General features: G+C 43.2%; 1 long non-coding RNA gene across 2 annotated transcripts; it reads left to right on the forward strand.

The window, feature by feature from the left end:
* Positions 1–824: 824 nt before the first annotated feature.
* On the forward strand, positions 825–16,418 carry LOC308476544. Of its 2 annotated transcripts, none has more exons than XR_013985927.1 (5): positions 825–941; positions 3,969–4,783; positions 5,998–6,189; positions 8,508–8,624; positions 15,859–16,418. It is a non-coding gene; the product is annotated as an uncharacterized lncRNA (long non-coding RNA). The 2 variants fall into 2 exon arrangements; XR_013985928.1 differs by lacking the exon at positions 15,859–16,418 and adding an exon at positions 11,281–11,477.
* The last annotated feature ends 7,947 nt before the right edge of the window (positions 16,419–24,365 follow it).

Here is a 24,365-nt window from a genome sequence, read left to right on the forward strand (position 1 = left end):
ATAGAGTTGGAAGGCACCCCAAGGGTCCTCTAGTCTACCCCCAGCAATACAGGAATCTAAACCAAAGAATCCCGGATTGGTGGTCACCCACCTGTCAGAAAGTCCTTCCTGGTGTTTAGTCAGAGGGTCATACAAAAGAACTCTCCCTGAGAGGAGCTGCCAGTCAGAGAGCTTAGCACAAGATGGACAATTGGCCCAGCTTGGTGTAAAGTAGCTTCTCATGTTCCTAGTAAATGGGGCAGGGGTGAAACCTTGAGCCCTGCATTGCAGGAAGTTGGCCTAGATGACCCTCAGGATCCCTTCCAACTCTGCAGTTCTCTGATTCTAGGATTCTTCCATTGCAGCCTACTCTCTTCCCCACTGCAGTCTTCGAATCTTACCATTCATACAGAATAGGACTCACAATAAATGCTTGTCAGGAGAATGCATTCCTTTTGGAAGTGGAATTATTGAGTCCATGAACCCTGCTTGGAGAGACAGCCCATTCAATTATAAAGCCTGCCCAACCACCAGCAGCACACTTCATTCTCTCCCTTAACATGTAAGAGCTTTATTTACAAACTGCTTTTAAAAAAAGAACCACTGAAAAGCCCCAGAGAAACCAGGGATTTATTTCTCCCCCTAACAAATGTAGAAGAACCAGTTATAAAACTTGCCAGTCACCCTATTGTGCTTCTAGTAAAGCACTTGCTATTTTTATTACTTCCTGTGATAAGCCTGCCAAGCTGGCCTGACCAGGCCACTAATGTGGCCCCAGGTTTCTCTACCAGAGCCAGAGAAGAGAATCAACAAGTGAGAGCTGCAGGACTTTCGGTGATCTCAGAGGATTGTATTGTTCAACCATCATAATAGCACAATGCAGCACTCCAAAGAGCTTTGAGCATAACTGCAACATTAAGTGCTTTCATAAGTCATGATGGGATACATCTTCTCTTCCAGGGGTGAGGAACCTTCATTTTGGGGTGTAAGGCCTTTTATGGGTAGGTGAAGGCAAAGGCAAAGGACCCCTGGACGGTTAAGTCCAGTCAAAGGCAACTATAGGGTGCGGCACTCATCTCTGTGGTGCTCATCTCGCTTCAGGCCGAGGGAGCTGGCATTTGTCCACAGATAGCTTTCCAGGTCATGTGGCCAGCATGACTAAACTGCTACTAGAGCAACAGGACACCGTGACGAGTGCCAGAGTGCACGGAAACGCAATGGACCTTACAGCCGCAGCGGTACTTATTTATCTACTTGCACTGGTATGCTTTTAAACTGCTAGGATGGCAGGAGCTGGGACACAGCAATGGGAGCTCACCCCGTTGGGCGGATTCAAACTGCCAACCTTCCAATCGGCAAGCCCAAGAGGCTCTGTGGTTTAAACCACTGCGCCACCTGCGTTTGGAGGCTACATGCAAGTGAGCCCACCTACCCACCACTTTCTGCCATCCCTGCACTCTCCCTCCTCCAATACAGAAATTCAGATGGCTTTAAATTACTTGGCAGGAGTGCCAGCTTGGCCCCGTGACCATGGGTGCCTGGGGCCATGGGTGCCATGCAGCATGCATGGCCCTGGCACTGAAATTTGTGGGTGCCCAGTCCCTTCACAGGGAATGTTGTGGGTGCTCAAGGACCCCAGGGAGTTTTCACCTATGTTACTTGGCAACAGCATGACCACAGATGTTCTCAGCCAATTCCCAGCTGCAATTTGGGAGAAGGGTTCAAGGCATGCTTTGAGAGCCACTGTGGTGTAACAGTTAAAGTGTACTGAACTAGGTTCCTGGGACACCAGGGTTCAAACCCCTACTCAGCTATGGAACTCACTGGGTGACCTTGGGCCAGTCACCGCATCTCAGCCTAACCATCCCCACAGCGTTGTTATTATTATGAAGATAAAATAGGGTGGCAGGGAGAATGGCATACAACTCTTTGAGCTCCTTGGAGGAAAAGTAGAATACAAATGTAATTAAAAAAATATATGAAATGCTTTGCATGCATGAAACCCCTGGTATTTCTAATTAATATGTATTAATATGTATCTGGCAGAACTGGGAAAGACCTCAGCCTGAGACTCTGGCTGGCTGCTTCCTGTCAGCTCAGTCAGTAGAGCATGGGACTCTTAGTCTCAGGGTTGTGGGTTCGAGTTCCACATTGGGCAAACATACCAGCATTGCAGGGAGTTGGACTAGAAGATCTTTGTGGTCCCTTCCCACTCTACACTTCCATGATTCTGTTGATAGGCAATGCTGAGCTCGATGGGTCAGTGCTCTGGGCTCGGCACATGAAGGCTTCCTTTCTTCCTCATCCTGGCCCGCCCAGCCACTGGCTCCAACATGCTGTCTTTTAACTCTTACTGGCTGTTTATGCTGATTTTTCAAATATCAAAGTGAGGGTGGGGCATTCAAGCCTATCTTGACATTAAGTTTTATGTATATCTAATAATGGGACGTGGGTGGCGCTGTGGGTTAAACCACAGAGCCTAGGACTTGCCAATCAGAAGGTTGGCAGTTCAAATCCCCGCGACGGGGTGAGCTCCCATTGCTCAGTCCCTGCTCCTGCCAACCTAGCAGTTCGAAAGCATGTCAAAGTGCAAGTAGATAAATAGGTACCGCTCCGGCGGGAAGGTAAACGGCATTTCCGTGTGCAGCTCTGGTTCGCCAGAAGTGGCTTCATCCTGCAGGCCACATGACTTGGAAGCTGTACGCCGGCTCCCTCAGCCAATAAAGTGAGATGAGCGCAACCCCAGAGTCAGCCATAACTGGACCTAATGGTCAGGGGTCCCTTTACCTTTATATCTAATAATAATAATAATAATAATAATAATAATAATAATACCTGTTCCCCTGTGTGTTAGGCATGCTGGTATGCTACTTTAGGAAGAAAAAGAGTGTTTTAAACTGACATCAGATGCTATTCTCTCACTATTACTATGCAGATCCATTTGTCCTAGCTTTAGTTTTACAGACGTCTCAAGGACCTACAGAACAGTGCAGTTAAATTCACTGAATATGCTGCAATTCCAACCAGGATGAAGATATGCTGTTTAGTGCGCCTTTATAAATGTTTGTACTTAATTGCATTTGTGGTGGCACCACCTTGCATAAAAGAAAGGTACTTTGGAAAGCCACTGGTAGCTGATATAGTTATTGATTCTCAGGGAAACAGAATGTGTTTCGATCTGTCAAACCTGCAATCTTCATTGTGAATATTGATCCTCCTCTGCAGCAGTCTCATCTAATGCTTTGCACTGAAACATTGGTTCCCATTACTCAGGATAAGTGCCAGAAACACTTTCTTCAAAAAAACACAAAACTAAGCTGAGCACATTTGCAAGGAGGAACGAGGCACTGGGGACTCAAAGCTAGAGGTGGCCTTCTAAGTTGAAGCCCGCTGCCTCCGCACCCCACAAAAATCAACCTGCTTTGTTGAATACACAATTTTTATTATTTATTTATTTATTTATTTATTTATTTATTTATACCCCGCCCATCTGACTGAGTTTCCCCAGCCACTCTGGGCGGCTCCCAATCAAGTGTTAAAAACAATACAGCATTAAATATTAAAAACTTCCCTAAACTGGGCTGCCTTCCGATGTCTTTTAAAGACAGGATAGCTGCTTATTTCCTTCACATCTGAAGGGAGGGTGTTCCACAGGGTGGGTGCCACTACTGAGAAGGCGCTCTGTCTGGTTCCCTGTAACCTCACTTCTCGCAATGAGGGAACCGCCAGAAGGCCCTCAGCGCTGGATCTCAGCGTCCAGGCTGAACGATGGGGGTGGAGACGCTATACAGGACCGAGGCCATTTAGGGCTTTAGAGGTCAGCACCAACACTTTGAATTGTGCTCAGAAACGTACTGGGAGCCAATGCAGATCTCTCAGGACCAGTGTTATGTGGTACCGGCGGCCACTCCCAGTCACCAGGCTAGCTGCCGCATTCAGTAAATGGATATTACCTTCTAACATATATTTTACTTTCATTTTTCTCCCAGTCCTACTCACACCAGCCAGCTTTTCCGCTAGAGCAATATCCCACACTTTCTACCACCAACCTCAGCCATGAAGCTCACTGTGTGAACCTGTGCAGCCACTAGTTCTCAGCCTAACTTACCCCGCAGCCCCAGATAAATAAAGCATTGGCGAAAGGAAGTTGGAAGGGTTTTCTAAACTAAACTCTGCCAGTGCTGTTCCAAACCTTACTGCCCCCTTCCTACAGAGTCTTTTGGAGTCATCGGTAGCTGGACATCTCCACTGAATCCAAGAGCATGGCAATAATTTCTAATGACTTTCAACAATGACATCAGCCTGCGTGGAAATTGCTCAGGAAGGAGAATGAGGTCATTGGCGGGAATGTAGGAAGTGATCTTATACTAGGCTAGACTATTTGCCCATCTAGTCCTTCAACATGCACTGTGCGTACTCTACCATCATGGAGGAAAACATGAAGACTGAGATGATACAGCATAACTATAGAGATGGTTTGGGACAGTTTCTTGAAGGATGTGTCATTCTTGAAATTGGACTTTCGATACAGCACACCCAACCCTGCTTTGAGCATTCGGTAGCTGACACCCACTGGCCCCTTCTAAACCCGTTACATTACAAAAATTCCCATCGATACTAATAAGGCTACGTGCCAGTATGTGTCTCTATTTGCCAGCATCAGAGCCTTGTCTCAGAAGGGGACAAATTGACTTGAATGTCAAGGTTTATTATCTTCATAGGAGGAAAATACTTGCAACAAAAAAGAGCTGTTCTAGATGGACCTCCTCCATGCCAGCATTGAGAAGCGAACAATTCCAACCCAGTGAGTCATTTTTCCTCCCCTTTCAAATACAAAGGGATATTTTTTAAGCAGTTTCACCCCAGATTAATGCCAAAAAAATGCCTTGCCTAGGAACTGCGAGGAAGCCTATATTCTCAAGATGCCCTAACTCCAGCAGCTGTTAGTGCCTTTGCTACAATTCTAATTATTTACACAGCGCCATCTGTAGTCATGACATTTTGCAGAGGATAAGACGACAGGGCTCTGCCCCAAGGAGCTTACAATATAACATTCAAACACAGGGCTGACAATGACGGGAGGGAAAGCAGGGCTAAACTGGGACGCATTATGCAGTTGTTGCAGCTGCACATGCTGCGACTGCAATCTAAGCCAACCTTTGCACTGGGCTGGGTAGGGGGGTTGGACTAGGCAAAGGTGTCCCTCTGCCCAGCCCTGCTGGCCAGTGCTTGTCTCTGCCAGCATGAAGCTTCCCATTCTGCCCACCTTGGGGTCCCTTCCAGCTCCACAGTTCTATGATTCTATGTGATCTGGTTACCTGGCGGAACTTACACTAGCAGTAAGGGTCATGTAAGTCAAATTGTACAGTATATTAAAAGCTTTTTGTTGTCCCTCTGCCAGGCTCAGGCAGACTCAGCTGGCAGCAGCCCCACTCCTGAAAGGGGATTTAAATGGGAGAACTTATGCCAAAGGAAGATCTAGGGAAGTGCAAAGCTTATACTGGCTTTACTTAACTTGACATTAATTTCCACCGGCTTCCTATAGTTAGGATTGCTCTGTACATTTGTAGCCAATACAGCAGTTCAGGGTTTTGTTTTTCGTTGTTTTAAACTGCCCTCTGGTTTAGTAACAGAGTTTGTAGTCTGTGGTATGCAGCTTAATTTTTAATTCCTTTCCATTTGTTGCAATGTGCCATGTTAATTGTTTGTGCAAGATCAACTTGCATTCAGTGGTGATGAGTAATGGCTGTAGATTAATACTCAGCTGCAAATATATTCAGTTGCAAAAAGAAAAAGAAAAAAGGAAGCCACTGTTGTTTTCAGAAAATCTCTCTCCCTTCTTGCCAAATGGTTTTGAGGTGACATATTGAAGGGAGTCAGGACACATTTCTTTTCTGATGCACAGTGATGAAAATAAATGCCATTCACATCCTATGAAGCACGATTTCACCGCACCAAGCAATAAGAATGCATGGAAAATTCAACTGAAATTAAAAAATACTGTTCAATTTCTTGCAGAAAAGCGACCTGAAATCCTGAAGTGTGGGCTTTTCTCTGAAAGAAGTCTGAAATGCAGTTTTCAGTCTGAGATACTGTTACCACCATGTTATATTGATGGTACCTACAGATCCTTTTAATTAAAAGCCTTGGATGCATGCTACAAATCTTTATAGTGTCTACAGATGATAAAGATCCAATATCTACAGTCAGGTGAATATCTCTTAGACCAACCAAAATGTCCCAAAATAGCGAGAAAACATTTGAATTTTTCCAGAACCTTCCCTCAGGCTAGATGTAAAACAAAGCAGGGGTAGACGAGTTAGGGTTCCCTAGGAAGAGGAGTTAAACTACTCTGAGAAGAATGGGAACCTTCTAAAAACTCTCAGCACCCTTAACAAACCACAGCTCCCAGAATTCTTTGTGGGAAGTCATGACTATATCATAGTGCTTTAAATGTATGGCATTGAATATGGTCTTAATGTCAAAGTCATGGAGTCTACACTACAGTCTTAAGACGGCATATGGGAGGAGATAAAAGACTTAAATAGTTTTGGCTCCACTTGGGAGGTAGGCAGGTTCTGGAGAAGTTAAAAGCTTGCTCCTTCATAGGTTTCATTTGGTTGTCACAGAAAGCCAAACTACAGTTTATTCCAGGACAACTATGTTGGCTCCCAGAAAGGATTTCACACCCACTTTGCTTCTCCCTGGTCCTTTTAGCACAGTGTGGCAATGCAGCGAAGCCAAAATTTCAACAGGAACTCTGCTTAACCACAACCTGTAACCATAGGAAAAACCTTGGCTACCATGATGTGCAAACCAGGGTCAAAGTTAGCAATGTTTTAGTTTGTCCTAATGGCCTGACAGTGGATTTTGGATTTACTTATCATGAACCAACACAGCTTACTTTGCCTAACACACCCCTTAATCCTTCTTTTACACTCAAGTCTTCCTACTCTTTCAGTGTGGTGATCAATGGTCTGATTGCTGGTTTAGTTCTTAAACAGATGAAGGGCACCAGGGAAAACGTGTGGAGGTACAAAAAGAAAAGTAGAATATAGTTTATGCTGCTGATGCAACTTCATAAGAGAAGGGACTGGGTATTCCTAAGGACAAAACCCCAAGATAGAGCATCGCTAAATAAAGGAGCCACCATCCCACATAAAATCAGCCAGAAGGAAATGTCAGCATCTTGAATGGAAACCAAAAGTGAAGCCACAGTACATGGGTATCTGGAAATGGACTGAATGCTAGTTTTATCACTTCTTGTGCCAACCGATTTGCAAAACAGAGGGTGGAAGATCTGGTTTGCCAACTGGGAGGAAAAGTGCAGTGAAAATTTACATAGTTTTATCTGGGGGCTTTTATCTGTTGGTTTGAATCACCTGCAGTCTCAAAGTATAAGGCTCTTAACTAGAGTGTTGCATCTTGACAAAGACATAATTAACATACTGCCAGGGTGGTTCTCTCTCTCCCCCACCCCCCTTGTGAAGTTGTATTCTTGTGAACTAGAATAAAGTACAATGGAAAATCTTGGCATATGCTTTATTTTAAAAATGTGCTTCCTGGTTGCTAGGCAATGGAAACATAAAATTATTTTTGAAAAATTGAAACATGCTGTCTTGTTAATTGGGAACATAAGCTGCCCGGAAAGTGCAGTTTTGGATGTGATGCTTCCTGTGTCATTTGCATGCAATTCTTTTTTTCTGGCTGTGTTTTCTTCTGACCTCTAGTGGTACAAATAACAATTGCGGCATCAAATGCACAGTTTTTAGGATCTCTTTACCTTTGCCTTTACATGTGTCAATTACTCACACTTAAAAAGCGGTGTGTGTGCTTAACCTGGTGGTGTTTATTAGTGGGGTGGAGCTATTAATCTGCATGGATCCCAATCCAAAACTTGCTCCCAGGTCAAATTGGGGTCTTGCATTCAGAATAGCCCGCTGGCTGCTCTTTGCCCCTGAAAGTGCTGTTTGCAGTAAAACACTTTGTAGAGCTATTTATACTAAACAGGGGCAAGCAAACCTGTACTATGCTGGGCCCTGATTCAGATGAGCAAATTCTGAATTGGATCCTATTTTTCTTCAAAACAAATGCTGCCAGGTTAAGCACACTTAACCAACCAACCAACCAACCAACCAACCACAGAAAACATGAATAATGGTCACGTGTAGTTTTGCCCATTAAAACTGTGGCCATTATTATTTATCTGTGAATTTACAGCTTGAGTTCGGGAACACTTTGGCAGCAATCCAGAAAGACACCAGGAGCATGGCCTCTTCATTTGGGTACTCACTGTCAGATGTGAAGGGTTGAGATGATGACTCAGAAGAGGTAGCCACAACAAGAACACGTTTAGCTGCTTGGGTGTGTGGGTAGTGATTTGAATGGGGGAGCATCCTGCCTTTTATATCAACTGAGGCATATTAAGTAGGACTGGGCAACAATTTGACAGGGTGTCATTCAAGGACTGAAAACTGGGAATTGTTATTTATTAATATACCACTGTTACTCTATTTGGATTTTCTCAGCCACCAAAATATCTTGGGCTGCCTCCAGCACAGCAACTCCTATGCAGCTACCATGGAACTTTTAGATGATGAAGAGAAGGTAGAATGTGCCCCACTAAGAGGGGAAGATGAGTAATGGTAGGTCTGTTGTTTTTAAAGAAAAGATTGCCTGTTGTTGTTGTTGTTCACCATCACCAATTTATTTATTTATTTATTTATTTTTGATTGATTGATTGATTGATTGTTACATACATATCCTACCTTTCCTCCAAGGAGCTCAAGGTAGCATACTCATGATTCTCCCTCTTCCCTTTTTAGCCTCACAACAACCCTGTGAGGTAGGAAAGAATGAGAGACAGTGACTGGCCCATGGTCAGCCAGTGAGCTTCATGGCCCAGTAGAGCAAGGATAGGCAAACTCGGCCCTCCATACGTTTTGGGACTACAACTCCCATCATACCTAGCTATCAGGATCAGTGGTCAGGGGTGATGAGAATTATAGTCTCAAAACATCTGGAGGTCCTAGTTTGCCTACGCCTGAAGAGATGTGAACCCCAGTCTCCCATGTCCTGGTCTGTTACTCTTACTAACTATCTAAAGGGTATAACAGCAGGGGTTTTAATGAGATCAAAAGCAAATATTTTTGCTTTGATAATAAGTAAACTTTCCAAAGCCTGAACATTGAAGAACTCTGGATAAGTTTCCATGGGATATCACAGTTCAGGGGGACTAACTATTCCTTTTGAGCACAACACAGTGTATGGTAGATATTGACCCACTACTTTTCCAGGGCAATGTATGAAGCTCAATGTGACCTGCTGGGCCTCGCTACTGGCAAAGGCCACCAAATAAATATATCGCAGAACAGGGCTGCCAAATATTTTATGGGGAGGGGGGCAAAGGGACCTCAGCCCTTAAGAGCTGGCTCCTATGTTACAGAATGTTTCTCTGAAATTGCAGATGGTAAAGAAGCTATATTTGGGGCAGCTTGCTCACCTTGACTGATCGTTTCATCACAGAACCTAAGCTTGAAATCCCCTGATCTGGAGAGATACCCTTCTCTCCATCTATCTGACTCAGTGGTGTATCATTTGACAGAGGAACAAACCACTACATGTAAGCTGTGCTGTGTTGCTGCAAAAGATGATTAATCATCTCAGATGCAAGCAAATTGGCTACATCTCTGTTAATTGGGCTGTGGTGTTTCTGTTGGCTACAAGTGACAGAAAATGGATAAAATCTATGTCTTGATTCAACATAGGCTCTCACCCGAACACATATTTACACGGTTCATTATCCTGAGATAATAGGCCCCTTAACTCACTTCAGTCTCTGATCTGTTTACACAACCTGCAGGTTAATCAAAAGCTGAAGGAAGTAGAAGGGAAGGGAAGGAAGGCCTGGATAATGAGATGTCCTTGACTTCTCTGGTACCGCAAAAATGTCTTGGTCATCATCTCAGGCATTATTTAGATTTATAGTTCATCAGACCCAAAGGGGTCAATGCAAGTAACATTATTTAGAGAGAGAAAGAAAATGGTGTGATTTCATGTGCAGATGAGACAATAAAAGAAACCTTAGATTGGCCCTGAACATTGGTTACAAATGAACACAGCAACATAGGAAACTGGCTGATTCAAAGTGAAATAATTGGGTCCTTCTAGCTCAGGGATGACTAGCACTGACTGACAGAGGCTCTCCAGGATTTGAGGAAGGAGTTATTCTCTCAACCCTACCTGGAGAAACCAGGGATTGAACCTAGGACTTTCTGTGTGTAAAGAAGATGCTCAACCACAGAGCTATGGTTCTAAATATTAAACCTTGCAGAAGAAAAAGATGGCTAGGAAAGACCCTTGTGATTACCACCCACCCACATGGTTGCTGCATTGACTTCACGTATCAGCCTCCCCAAATCTTAAGCTTTTCACTTGAGGCTAGAGTGGCCAGAAAGGGGACATGCATCACCAAAAGAGAGGACAAAAGAGGGCAGGTGTTTCCATAAAATTTGCATATGCTAATTTATATGTATATATGCAAATGTAGAAATAATTACTAGAAAACAGAAAAACAATAAATCTTGCAATATCCAGAAGCTAATGGGGGATAGGCAGCTTCAAGGCCCCTCCTGCTTTCTCTTCATAATGATTCTTAATCTTTAAGCCAGGCTTGGACCAAACAGCCCCTCAGATAGAAGGACCATCATCCTTCCAAGCTGAAGTTCTTTTCTGAATACCTTCCTTATTTATTTAGGATATTTATTGCCTGCTCTTCATCACAGAAGAAATGGCCAAGACAATTTAGCAAAGTCACCAATAAAAACTACAAAACAATAAATAATAACCATACACAATGCAGCCATCAGAATCAGCAGAACTCAGTAAGTCAAGAGGCTCACACAAAGGTCCAGGGAAACAGGAAATCCTTCCTTAATGGAGGTATGTTGTGTACTGTGGTACCTTGGGTTACAGACGCTTCAGGTTACATACACTTCAGGTTACAGCCTCTGCTAACCCAGAAATAGTGCTTCAGGTTAAGAACTTTGCTTCAGGATGAGAACAGAAATTGTGGTCCGGCAGCGTGGCAGCAGCAGAAGGCCCCATTAGCTAAAGTGGTGCTTCAGGTTAAGAACAGTTTCAGGTTAAGAACGGACCTCCGGAACGAATTAAGTACTTAACTTGAGGTACCACTGTATCTCCAACAGGAGAGAAACTTTTCTGCAGTGGCTTCTCCAGTCTAAATGGCCTCCCCAAAGAGACAGGACATAACGGCTGACATTACCATTTTTCCTCCACCAGGTTAAGGCATTTCTATTTGCCCAGGCAAATAGAAGGGAATGAATCCTACTGTCCAAAGGCAAGAGGAACATCTCATTGTCATGCTCGCTTTTGCATCTAGCCCCACCCACTCCTTACATGCAGCCCCCAGAAGGCTCCCACTGGAAAATGCGGTCCTCAGACTAAAAAAGTGTTATCTACTGGTGCTCTAAGGTATCGTACCATTGGCCCTGAGAAATATTGGAAAATTGAGAGAAAACAATTTCCTCTTAGCTCACAAAAAAATGAGAGGCCGGCACCAACGCTTGCTAGCCTGTAACAATCTTCAGTATCTCTACTGCCCTCAGTTTAAATTAAGTCCCCATTCAAAATATTTCCCTGTCCTATTTGCCTATAACACTAGTAACACTTGTTAGCATCTGTCTGTCCTGAGAGACAATGGAGTGCACCTGCAGGAGCGAAATCGAACCGCTGTGTTAGCAGCACCAAAGTGACCTTCCTGGGATGCAAGCCTGGGCAGCGTGTATGGTGGTCCTGGGCTGCCCAGACAACAAGACCGCTGTTGCAGATTTGGTCCAAAGGAAAGCAGAGCAATATGTTTGGAACCAGCTTGGCTGCAGGAGTTGCTGGAAGGAGGGATACAAGGTGCCATCCAATTGTCTTAGGGGCTCCAGATTTGTGTAGGGTTTACCCCTTAGCCTTTTCTTCTCTGGAAGATATCTTGCAAGGCAGCAGAGGGTTAGGATCAGAGTTTCCTTCTCCTAGATGGCTTCCTTCCCAGGTTGGCGAGCCCCATCTGCCCCTCACTTCCCTCTACAGCACATGTAGACACTGTCTTATTGGCTGTTGGACCCACTATTGGTCTTGAACGCTCTATCCACCGGAGACTATCTTCACATGCAGGGGAAGTCACTGAGGGTTTAAGACCCATTGGTTACCCTAGCAATTACCCTAGTAACAAACACTAGGGTATATACACATGGTGTATAACCACTAGGGTATATACACATGGTGTATAACCTAGCCAAGAGCAACCACTTTTAAACTGGTTTGTTTTTAGTGCAGAAAGGTCCGTGCTTAGTGGTAGAGCATCTCCCTTGTATGCAGAAAGTCCCTGGTTCAATCCTCAGCATCTCCAGGTATCCTCAACCTAAACCCTGGAGAGCGGCTGCCAGTCAGTGTAGGCAATATTGAACTAGATGAGCCAATGGTCTGACTTGGTATAAAAATGAGATTTATTAAAAGTTTAAAAAATTACAAAAAAAAGAAAAAAGACAACAATAAAAAAGAAAAAAGAAAAAAAACATAGAAAAGCAATACAACAATACAGCAAAAAGAAACAAAGAAAAAACTAAAACACACATCTAATATTCCATATCTTTACCTTTCCTTTACTTGTTTCATCGACCTCCTCACACCTCCCTTTTTTTGTATTCTAGTTCAATTCACTATTTCAGCAAATTCTTCCCATCTTTCTCAATTTTTATTCTATAATTTATCTTAACGGTCTAACCTTATTTTTTTTCATTTTAACCCGTTATCAATCAACTTTTACTTAATTCTTTGTTACATTTCTACTAAAACCTTATAGCTTCATTCCAGCATCCTTCTAACACTCATTAATTTTACAATGTTTCTGTAAGTATACTTTAAATTTTTTCCAATCTTCTTCCACCGACTCTTCTCCCTGGTCTCGGATTCTGCCAGTCATTTCCGCCAGTTCCATGTAGTCCATCAGCTTCATCTGCCATTTTTCCCTGGTGGGTAGATCTTGTGTCTTCCAATACTTTGCAATAAGTATTCTTGCTGCTGTTGTAGCGTACATAATAATAATAATAATAATAATAATAATAAATTTTATTTATATCCCGCCCTCCCCAGCCGAAGCCGGGCTCAGGGCGGCTAACAACAATAAAACAGTACAAAAGTACAGCATAAACAACAGTCTAAAATCATTCGTTATAAAATTAATTAATTCAAGCCACTGGCAACCATTGGGCCAGAGCTCCGCGAAGATTGCCGAGGGAGGGAGTCAGGCTGTGCCCTGGCCAAAGGCCTGGTGGAACAGCTCTGTCTTGCAGGCCCTGCGGAAAGATGTCAAGTCCCGCAGGGCCCTGGTCTCTTGTGACAGAGTGTTCCACCAGATCGGAGCCACAGCCGAAAAAGCCCTGGCTCTAGTTGAGGCCAGCCTAACTTCTCTGGGGCCTGGGACCTTCAAGATGTTTTTATTCGAAGACCGTAAGTTTCTCTGTGGGGCATACCAGGAGAGGCGGTCCCGTAGGTAAAGTTCTATCCTTCTTTGGCACCAATAAAGAAAGTTCTATCCTTCTTTGGCACCAATTGGCCGACCATACCCAGGAGAAAGGCCTCTGGTTTCTTCAGGAAGGTATATTTAAATACCTTTTTCATTTCATTATAGATCATCTCCCAGAATGCCTTAATCTTTGGGCATGTCCACCAAAGGTGAAAGAATGTACCTTCAGTTACATTACATTTCCAACATTTGTTATCGGGCAAATGATAGATTTTTGCAAGCTTGACTGGTGTTATGTACCACCTATAAATCATTTTCATTAAATTCTCTTTTAAGACATTGCATGCCGTAAACTTCATACCAGTGGTCCATAACTGTTCCCAGTCGGCCATCATTATATTATGTCCAACATCTTGTGCCCATTTAATCATAGCAGATTTCACCATTTCATCTTGAGTATTCCATTTCAACAGCAAGTTATACATTCTTGACAAATTCTTAACTTTAGGGTCTAACAATTCTGTTTCCAACTTTGATTTTTCCACCAGGAAGCCTAGTTTTTTATCCAAGTTATTGAGGCATCAGATCAAGGTCTGCATTTTAAAATGAGCTTAAAAAATATATTTGCAAATGTTTGTATGTTTCATGCCAGAGATAAAGCAGCTGGCTGAGTACTTTGGCAGATGTTTATCTTCTTGATCAAGGGCCCCCCTGATCTATAGCAGTGCCTCAGGGTTGTAAAAGGAAATTACAGGCTGGGAGCAAAAGGTCATATTGACCATACAAATTACAGAATACAATCAAGCTGCAAAAACACAATTAAGAGTTGGTAAATAGTGAGATTTATTGTTTAACAGAAAATAATACTAGGTGCCTCCCATTAGACTTGAGCCACATCTTCCTAAGGTTAAAGGGCAAGAGCTAATAGAAACAGCAGCTGGCTTGAAAGGGGGGTGTAAATTTAAGAGGTTGCTTTTGGAAACTGTTTTTACTAAGTTCCTTTCCTTCTAAAAAGCTATATATGTTATGTATGAAATATATTGGCTTAAATGTAATTATGCAAAGGATTTAGAAAGTAAGAAATGTTAGATTCTTATGTTAGATTCTTATTTCATTGATGGTGTGTGAGAAGGTGAACCCAAGATCTCTGTTTAAGATAAAAATTAAAACCATTAGCCATCTGTTTTGGAGTGAATAGGGCAATAGGGCAATAGGGCAAAGATGATCTGATAATTAAGGTGCCTGGTCGAGGCAAATGTAAGATATATGGCTACTTGTCTGCCATTTATGGATAGAAGGAAATATAGCTCTTTGTCTCCCATAAAAAGTAATAGGAAATGGGTGTATCTTTTATGATTGGTTCTAGCAAACAGCCAATAGGAATTTCAACCAGGCTGATTGGACAGAGGCAGCCAAAGGAGGAGCAAGGGGGCTGGGCTGAGGAAATATAAGTGCTGGCCATCAGGGCTGGAGTGGGCAGAGCTTTGGTATCCATATACCACTGTGTCTCTCATTTATTTGTCTGACAAATAAATTATTATTTTAATTTCTCTATTGCTGCGTTGAATATTTCATTCCAGCTAAGCGTTAACCACAAGCAGGGTGCTACATTATATGCCTCCATTATTTGATAATAATGGAGCCAATCTCGTACTCTGTTTTTTAATTTTTCAAAGCTCTGCAGTTTTAATCTGTCACCCTCTTGTTCCAAAATTTCCCAATACTTCGGCCATTTGGCCTCCATATTGAGTTTTTTCTGAGCCTTTGCTTCCATTGGTGACAACCTCTTGGGGTTTTATTTTCTAACAAATCCTTATATCTTATCCAGACATTAAACAGTGCTTTTCTTACTGGTCTGACTTGGTATAAAGCAGCTTCCTATGTTCCTAATTTGTCCACTGTGATCCATGAGACCTCAGCCATCATGGCAAACATTTTTGGGTTATTTTGTTGCCCGGTCACCACTAATCCATGTAGCCGTTCTGGTTTTCTGTTAACATTCATCTCTGAATTGGTCCATAAGAAGTTAATTTGACACCATCTGCCATTCTTCCTGGTGTCTTCTGTGCTGTGAGTAATTTAATTTGTTCTGTTCTCTGTTTCCCCCACATTTTTCAAAGCAAGCTATTTGTTCCAGAATTTCAAAGTGCAACAATGCATCTGTAACAATTTATAGAACTCTGCCATGCAAAACTGACCTTCTCAGAAGCTTCTATTGGAGTTACCCAATAATTCCCTCCCCTATGAAAATCAATTACTTTTGAAGTTACTTGTGCTTACTTCTGAAATTTAAACCAACCATCCCTTCAATTCATGTCATATAATAGATACCAAAATTATTGCAGGCATCAAACAAAGCCATTTCAGCCAGTAGCAGGAGAATGGCAAATGTTACAGAAAGAAGAAAGAGCATTGAAAAGTATTTCAAGAGCACTAAGCAAAATGTTTTAGAAGTTCCTACAAGGATGTATTTGGACAGAAGGCTTCCTGAGAACCCAGCGGATGCTGCTCTGAACTTCATAGGTTTGCATGCTGATACATACAACCTAGGAAGCTGTTGCATCCCCCACAGTGGCTTCTTAGCAGTTCCAGAATAAACCTTTTGTCCTTTATAGCTCTCTACAGCCTTGTTGACATCCCTGGTCTTGGCCTTTGCTCTTTGTATCACCCTAAACTCACAAAGGTATTCTGATTTGTCTCAACGCTTTGTCAGGGGATGGGTCATAGTGCAGTGCTAAAGGGCGTGGAAAAAACATCCATGTTTGGTCTCTGCCATCTCCAGGTAGGGCTCGAAAACCACATTGATCAATGGTCTGATTCAGTATAAGGCAGCTTTCTATGTATTTTCCCAGGACTCCATCATTTCTCTCTTGCTGTCCACGATCCTCAGAACTCATTCCCCACAACACCTATCTGACAACACCTCTCTTTTACTTCAAATCCCTGATTAAGGCCCACCTTTTCTGTGAGGGTTTGACTTAAGATTATTATTATTATTATTATTATTATTATTATTAATCTTGCTGTGCTTCTGGAAGGAGCTCAGGGCAGCAAACAGTTCCACAATTTTAAAACGAAAACATTCTAGAACAGTTAAAACATTCCAAAAACAATGAAAGTTAAGAACAACCAAGAGCAGTCACAGTATAAAGCATTTTAAAAGGCATTGATTGCAGTAAAAAGTATTATTTCATCCTGTGATCCTGGAGTTGTACTCCAAATGCCTGGGTAAAAAACAGGAATGTTTTCAAATTCCTCCTGAGAGTTAATTATGATGGAGACAGACAGGCCACACTAGAGAGGGTCTTTCACAAATGGAGAGCCACCACTGAAAAGGCCCTGCTATAGGTCAGCTTCAACCAGAGAGCTCCCAGTGGCGGCGGCACCAACAAGGCCTCACCAGCCAACTGTAGGATCTGAAGTGGCTGTATTTAGTCCTCAGCTGCAACTGAAATTAAGCCTAGGTGTGTGCAAGTGCATCTGCTTGCAAATGACTACCTTGTGAGCACTGCCTCTATATTCCCTCAGTTAGATACTAAACTGTCAGGGGATGGGAACTCCTTTTTTCCTTTAGTGACTCCACAGTGTAAAGTGCCATGCACAGTCATGGTGCAATACACAAACACAACATTTTAAACTGGGCTTCCCAAATTTATTTGTCCCTCATGCTCAAGCAACTAAAATGACAAGAGAAAACACACATGCCCACAGTCACCATATTATGTTCACATAAGTCTCACAGGGGCCATGACATGTTAGATAGCTTGGAGAAACAGAAATTTCCTGAGTAGGGTACAAGGCTGGCAGAAAAGACAGGGACTTTGCCACAAGGTGGAGCTTCCACCACAATTCTGCAAAGTGGAATGTATTCCAAAAGAGCAAAGTGTCTGCAACATAGTCCACAGATCTTGCAACAGTTGTGACTTCTTACCATTTCGTTATGTCATGAGCTTTTGTGCACACAGTGGGAAGAAGTTTTAAGTTACGGCACTATTTATTCTCTTAGAGCTTGTGCAGTTTTAAGGGATGCTTTAATCACAGCGAAGGCCAACCAGGTCCTTCACTTAATGAGCATTTGTGACCTGCTTCAAACTCTGGTTAAGAATTCTGACTAATATGGATGGATACTGGATAAGCAGGGAACCTGGCTTGTTCACTGGGATGTGCCAACATATCCCTTAACCACAGTTATGGTGGGAGAAGAAATTCACACTGGTGAGGGTCTGGATGGACAGTATGTCTGTGATCTTGCAGCTCTGGGTTCCATTGATGGAAGAAAGGTCGGATATAAATTTAAGAAAATAAATAAAAATATGTAGTGAAGGAAATCAGCCCTGAGTGCTCACTGGAAGGACAGATCCTGAAGCTGAAACTCCAATACTTTGGCCACCTCATGAGAAGAGAAGACTCCCTGGAAAAGACCCTGATGTTGGGAAAGATGGAGGGCACAAGGAGAAGGGGACGACAGAGGATGAGATGGTTGGATAGTGTTCTCGAAGCTACCAGCATGAGTTTGACCAAACTGTGGGAGGCAGTGGAAGACAGGAGTGCCTGGCGTGCTCTGGTCCATGGGGTCACGAAGAGTCAGACACGACTAAACAACAAGTGAAGGAAACTCCCTCAAAACTTTGCCATCATCCCTTACCACTTATTAGATGGTACTGAATCGGATCTGCAATGAATTCCTCCTACTGCCCTCCCAAAAATGCATTGCTGTTTTTTCTACATACTGTCTGTGTTTTATCTGGAAGGTAGTGTACAGATCTTGGGTTTAGGTTGTGTGGTAGAATGAGGTTGTTTCACATGTATCTCTCATAGTTATGAATTGAGTACAGTAAGTACAATGAAATAGTTATATTTCCTCAGGATTTTTGCTTATAAGTGATGTATGTACAGGGAAGCATAGTTTCTAGTTGTGCATGAAGTATTGAATACTGGTCATAAAAAGATGGCGGCACAAGTAACGTTGCTGAAGGCTTTATATGGAGGTATTAATGCAAAAGAGAAAGGATCTCAAACTCAATGCGACCTTGTATCAGTTTCAAGGTTGTCAACATCACTTGCTGTGTTATACAATATCCATTGTCCTTATAAAACAACAAAAAGGACACCACAAAGATTTCTGCATTATTCTTATTAGCATGGTTATGTTTTGGAATGTAATTAGTTTTTGTGTAACATTTTCCACGACATTGAAAGAATGGGATGTTTTACTCCAATGGTCTCTTTGGTCTTGATTTGAAAAGCACATTATTCTGTTTACAGCTTGTTCCCTTTTAAAGGACACTGATGAATGGCTTTTGTGTGACCCACCATAGGCCCATTCAGATTAACGTTTAACTAGAAAATGCCTGTTCAAGTAAAAAAAGACAAAAATCTTCACTTTCATATCAATAAAAAGTAAGGCAAAAAAATTATATTAAAAGGAAAAACCCTGGAAGCTACAGGCAGTATTGGATAAAAGAGTGAACTTTGTTTTACACCATACTCATTCATGACACACAGCAAATTACAGCAGATGAAAGCTATTTGCCATTGACTGGGTGATGAAAGTTCTGCTCTGACTTTGCTGAAAAGTGAAGTCCGGCCACTGATGTGACACATGCAGCTTTCTCCAGGCTTCTGCAGCTTGCGTGGCAGATGTGCCTACTAGCAAACTGCAAGGTACTTCTGCTTCAGTTTTTTCCTGTCCAACCAAGCTATGTTTCCTCTTCTCCCAGCTACATCTGTACTATGGTCTGGGTGCCATATTTTAAGAAGGACGTTACCAAACTCGAGTTTTTCTGGAAGAGGCTTGCCAGGATTGGGTATGTGTATTGGGTATTGAGGGACACGGGTGGCGCTGTGGGTTAAACCACAGAGCCTAGGGCTTGCCGATCAGAAGGTCGGCAGTTTGAATCCCCGCAACGGGGTGAGCTCCCATTGCTCGGTCCCTGCTCCTGCCAACCTAGCAGTTCGAAAGCACATCAAAGTGCAAGTAGATAAATAGGTACTGCTTCAGCAGGAAGGTAAACGGCGTTTCTGTGCGCTGCTCTGGTTCGCCAGAAGTCATGCTGGCCACATGACCCGGAAGCTGTACACCGGCTCCCTTGGCCAATAAAGCGAGATGAGCGCCACAACCCCAGAGTCGGCCACGACTGGACCAAATGGTCAGGGGTCCCTTTACCTTTCTTTTATGTGTGGAGTCCAAAGCAGAACAATGGAAAGGACTGGGTATGCTTAAGCAGGGGAAGAGTAAGGGGAGACATAATAGCAGTTTCCAGGTATCTGAAGGGCTGTCAATTAAAGCACACTGCTACCCTGCAAATAATCCTGGGCTTTAAAAGTGTCCAGGTCAGGCTTGGGCTTCATTGGTTAACTGTCAGCTTGGCCTTACCTATCAGGCTCTTATCTGTCTAGACTGTAATTCCAATGCCAGCTGATCACCATTAGGTTTCAGTACCACAGTTTCATGTCTCCAGCTGACTCCAAGGCTGCCTATGAGCCAGCATCACAACACCTGTGTTTGAGACCAGGCCTGTAAGTGCACATCATAACAAGGACCGGAGCAGATGACAGGCCCATTTTATGCTTCAGATGGAGATTTAAAAGCCTATGTGAGATGGCAACTCTCCCTCATGCTTCGGACAGGCTGGTCACCCCCTCTTTTTGTTCATTTGTTTAAGAGCTACATTTACATTTAAGCATTAGCAATGACTGCACAAAGTATGCCTTAGTGAGGAGCAATAAGAGGAGCATTTAGGAGCAGAGCAGAGCTCTGTATATAGTGCTATAAAGATAATAGCTATTCTTATAGAACAAAGCACCATCCTAACCATGCCTATTCACAAGTGAGTCTTCGTCAATGGGGCTTACTCCCACGTAAGTAAGGTTAGGACTGCAGCCTTTGGGATCTGCCAAATCTACACAACTCTATTATGTTCAGCATTAAGGGATGGGCATTAAAACAGTTAAGGGGCAGAAACGGCTCGAGAGAGTTTGGTAAGGAATAAGTTGCTCCTTTGTTCTCTTTTGCGTGGTGAGTTCCCGCCCCCCACCAGGATAAATAAAGACACAAGACACCATAATTTAAGGTTAAATGGGCGAATTAGGCCACAACTTTATTGAATTCAGGAATGAGAGGCATTGGCTTAGGCATTGGTCCTAATGACTATCCGGCTCCATTTGCTGGAGACACGGGAAGGGTTAACACCATAGTGGGGGAGTCTCCTGCTGAGGCACGTCAACTAGGAGCTCCCCCGGGTCACCGCTCAGGGGCGTGCCTTTGGCCCACACCTCCATAGGCTTCAGACAGGGCCACGCCCCCCGGACCACCCTTCGTTCACTGGGGGGAGGTGATGGCGTTCCTCCCACACACACACATCCTCTTAACCCCTTCTTACCAATGCCTAACCGCCAGGGATCTGCCAAATCTACACAACTCTATTATGTTCAGCATTAAGGGATGGGCATTAAAACAGTTAAGGGGCAGAAACGGCTCGAGAGAGTTTGGTAAGGAATAAGTTGCTCCCTTGTTCTCTTTTCCTTTCATAGCTAGTGCTTTTGTTTCCAGGACAGGATGCAAGCCTTTCCACCTTTTATTACAACCTGCTGCTGCATCAGTCTTAAACAATAGGCTTTAAAAGGCGTAACTTCTCATTCCTAACGGTTCTAACTGTCAAACACACAGAGAGAGACTGCTTTGACACCAGGCACTGCATATATTTAAAAGCTGGCAACAAATTCGTATTACGCTCCAGTTGCCAATCAGGCAGAGGATCTGCTTTGTCTATTTCACAGGAACGAAGAGTGATGTTATTTTGGCAAGGCATTTCAGGATTTATGCCAGGAGAACCGTCATCAAGTAAGATAACATATATAAGCAGCCTCAAAAGCAGCCAGTGTTCAAGGCCATCAACACCAAGGCTATGAGCACATTGTCGGCTTACAGCACAGCTAGGTTGTTCTTTTTCTCAATTTGGATCAAAGCTGGTTTGGGGAAAAATTCATCAAAGCGCAATGTTTCATAAGAAACGACAGGATAGGTGTGGATCGTTGCTAATATCACGTGTACACCAATTCCCAAACTGAGAGCACTAGGATGCAGAGTAAACACAGTTGTGTACACAGCCCAAAACACTATGAGTGCCACTTGCAGCTGCTCAAACTGCTGCCTGTTTGATTTACTCATCAAGTGCCTTTTGCACTTGTGTTTAACTTTGAAATACAGGTGGAGCCAGAAGTCTAGGAACAGAACTCTAGACTTAGTGGTCACCTGTCCTCAGCGGTGTAGCTAGTCACTTGGGTGCCTGGTGTGGGGGCGTGTCCTGCAGCTGGGGGCGGGGCGATCCATGCCCATGGGGGTGGGGTGAGCCTCTCTGCCGCCTCCCCCTCAGCTGTAGGGCGGCTGAGGGAGAGGCAGTAGGCAGATGCAAGTCCCACACTGCCGTTTCAGGCAGTGCAGAACCTGCAGGCACCTAAGTCACCGCGTCACTCCTAAAAAGTTCCTTGAGCCTAATTTTTTTTAAAAACTCATTTTGTCACCCCCGCTCAGTGATGACACCAGGGGTGGACCGCACCCCCCTTCTTCCGCCACTGCCAGTCCTGCCCCAACCTTCAGTTGCTTCACATCTTGTGGCGGATGGGGTGGGGTGCTCCTGCTAATTCTATTGAGCGAGGCCTTGGACTTCTTCCCCAAAGCTCTTGTGGTGGGGCTCTAATTACTAGATGAGTGGCAGCATAGCAGACTGAGCGATCCTAATACTTCAATATGCCGGGGAGAGAGTAATACACCACTGCTACACTGACAGCCTATCAGGTCAGTTCTGGCACAGTGTGTGTCGTCGTGGCACATTCTGGGTTTCTTCCAAGATCGTGCCAAGGAGAATGTTCCATTGGTGCAAAGATTTCTCCCTGCTCAACGGAATGTTTTCCCTCTCCCCTCCCCTTGATGCCACAGAAGATCCTATGGCAGGAATGGAATAGAATGTGTTTTTGCTTTAAATGTAAAACAAATGAACAGAAAAGTCCATCAGGCTGCAATTATTGTTGGAAGTGCAACTGCAGATAGTGTGACTTAAGGGTTATTTTTGTTAGTTACAGTTACAGTCAACTAGCTGGGGGTGGGGCAGGTGGAGGTGTTGCTCATCAAACCATGCAGAGTGGCATGATGCTTGCCAATGTGGCACTGTGCCCTGATTGGCTGTATAGTTCTGAAGGAGTTTTCCTCTGCATGTTTGGTTGAATGCTTCCTTGTTATGTACAAAACCTCATGTAAGAAAGACAAAGACCCTCTGCTCCTTTCTCCCTCAAATTATACAGTTTTTGTTCAGGTTCTTCAGTAATATGTAACCAGGATTTATTTTCTTTCTAAACTCAGACTGTGTTATTTGCGAACAATTGTAGGCACACTTACTAGGGAGCAATGCCCAGTGACCACAGTGGGACTTCCAGAGGACACATGTTTGGTTTACTTAACTATTTTCATTGAGAATACAAAGAGAAAGGTGTAAAGCTTGTCTGTTCTGCTGCAATGTTTGAGAAATGTATGATCACGTGGTCAAATTTTTTCACTGATTCCTAGCACACTGCATGGAATCTGCTGCAGCATGATTGCTAGGTTATAGCTGACAGAATGGCACAGTATGGTGGAGGCGGGGGAATCCCAGCACTTCTATTAATTTACAGCTCTTCTTGTTGAAATTTCTATTCTCTTGAGTTAGATATTGACACATGCACACTCTCGATCAAAACTGACAGCAGGTTCCACAATCAATCGCAAAGTGACCAGAACACTGAAATAGGTAACGATGCAGTCCTAAACATGACTAGTCAAAAGCAATTTCTACTGAATGCAATTAGGCTTACACCCAATGAAGTGGGGTTAGGATTGCAGCCTAAGGCACTATTCCATATTTGGTTTAACTTGTGCATTCTTGTTGCCTAAACAAACCACATCCATATTTAACATCAGCACTGATGCCTACAACTAAAAGCCACAACTATGACCCACTGCATGTACTAAGCTGTGTACAAACAAGAATAGACAGTCATTGCTGTCAGCAGTATGTTCTCCCAGAATAAAAGTGACAGAGAACACAAATTCACCAGGAATCTCTCCTATACAGTTTCCAGTTGAAATAAAAGTGGGGTGGAGGGTAGTTGTCTAGTAGTGTAGACGTGTGTTTGAGCTCAAAGAGATTGTTGCTGACTGGTCTCCTGCATAAAGTTGGTTAAAAGTTATTTAGTGTGTTCAGTCATATATTTTAAAACATTTATAGCCATAGATGCACTAATATTCATTTATTTAATGAGAGTACTTTTAGCTTGCACTTCATCATATGATCCCAGAGGGGGTACATGCAATTAAAAACACTAAGAGCTGTTCCAGTGCATCAAAAAGAGCTGGTAAAAACAAAACAAACTCAATTTCAATGCAAAACATTATTACAATTACAGGGGGGGGGGGGAACCTACAGCGCACACGAGTGACCAAGAAACGGCAAACAAATGGGTACGTCTTTACCTGATGCTAAAACCCATAATATTCCCCTTTCCACTGTATTACCAAGAGCTGGCTGACTCAATCTACAAAAGAATATTGGCTTCACTTAACACTCCTACTTACAATGTATTTCATGCTAATTGCATACAGAGTACGACATGATGCACATATTTGTTGTGGGTTATGCCAAAATATTATTCGTCAGACATGCATTATGTTATTCCTGAAATAAGTTTTCAACCACAGTTTTTAGGTAGCAGAAATTCTACTTTCTAGTGGAAAGCAATATCATAGAGTACTGGATAGAAACAAAGCAATTTAAAAAATGAAATGCAACGAAGACATTCATTTAAAATCCTTTCCTTTGCA

This window comes from Podarcis pityusensis (genome assembly GCF_964106645.2).
Source record: "Podarcis pityusensis genome assembly, chromosome: 4".
Classification (NCBI taxonomy): Eukaryota; Metazoa; Chordata; class Lepidosauria; order Squamata; family Lacertidae; genus Podarcis; species Podarcis pityusensis.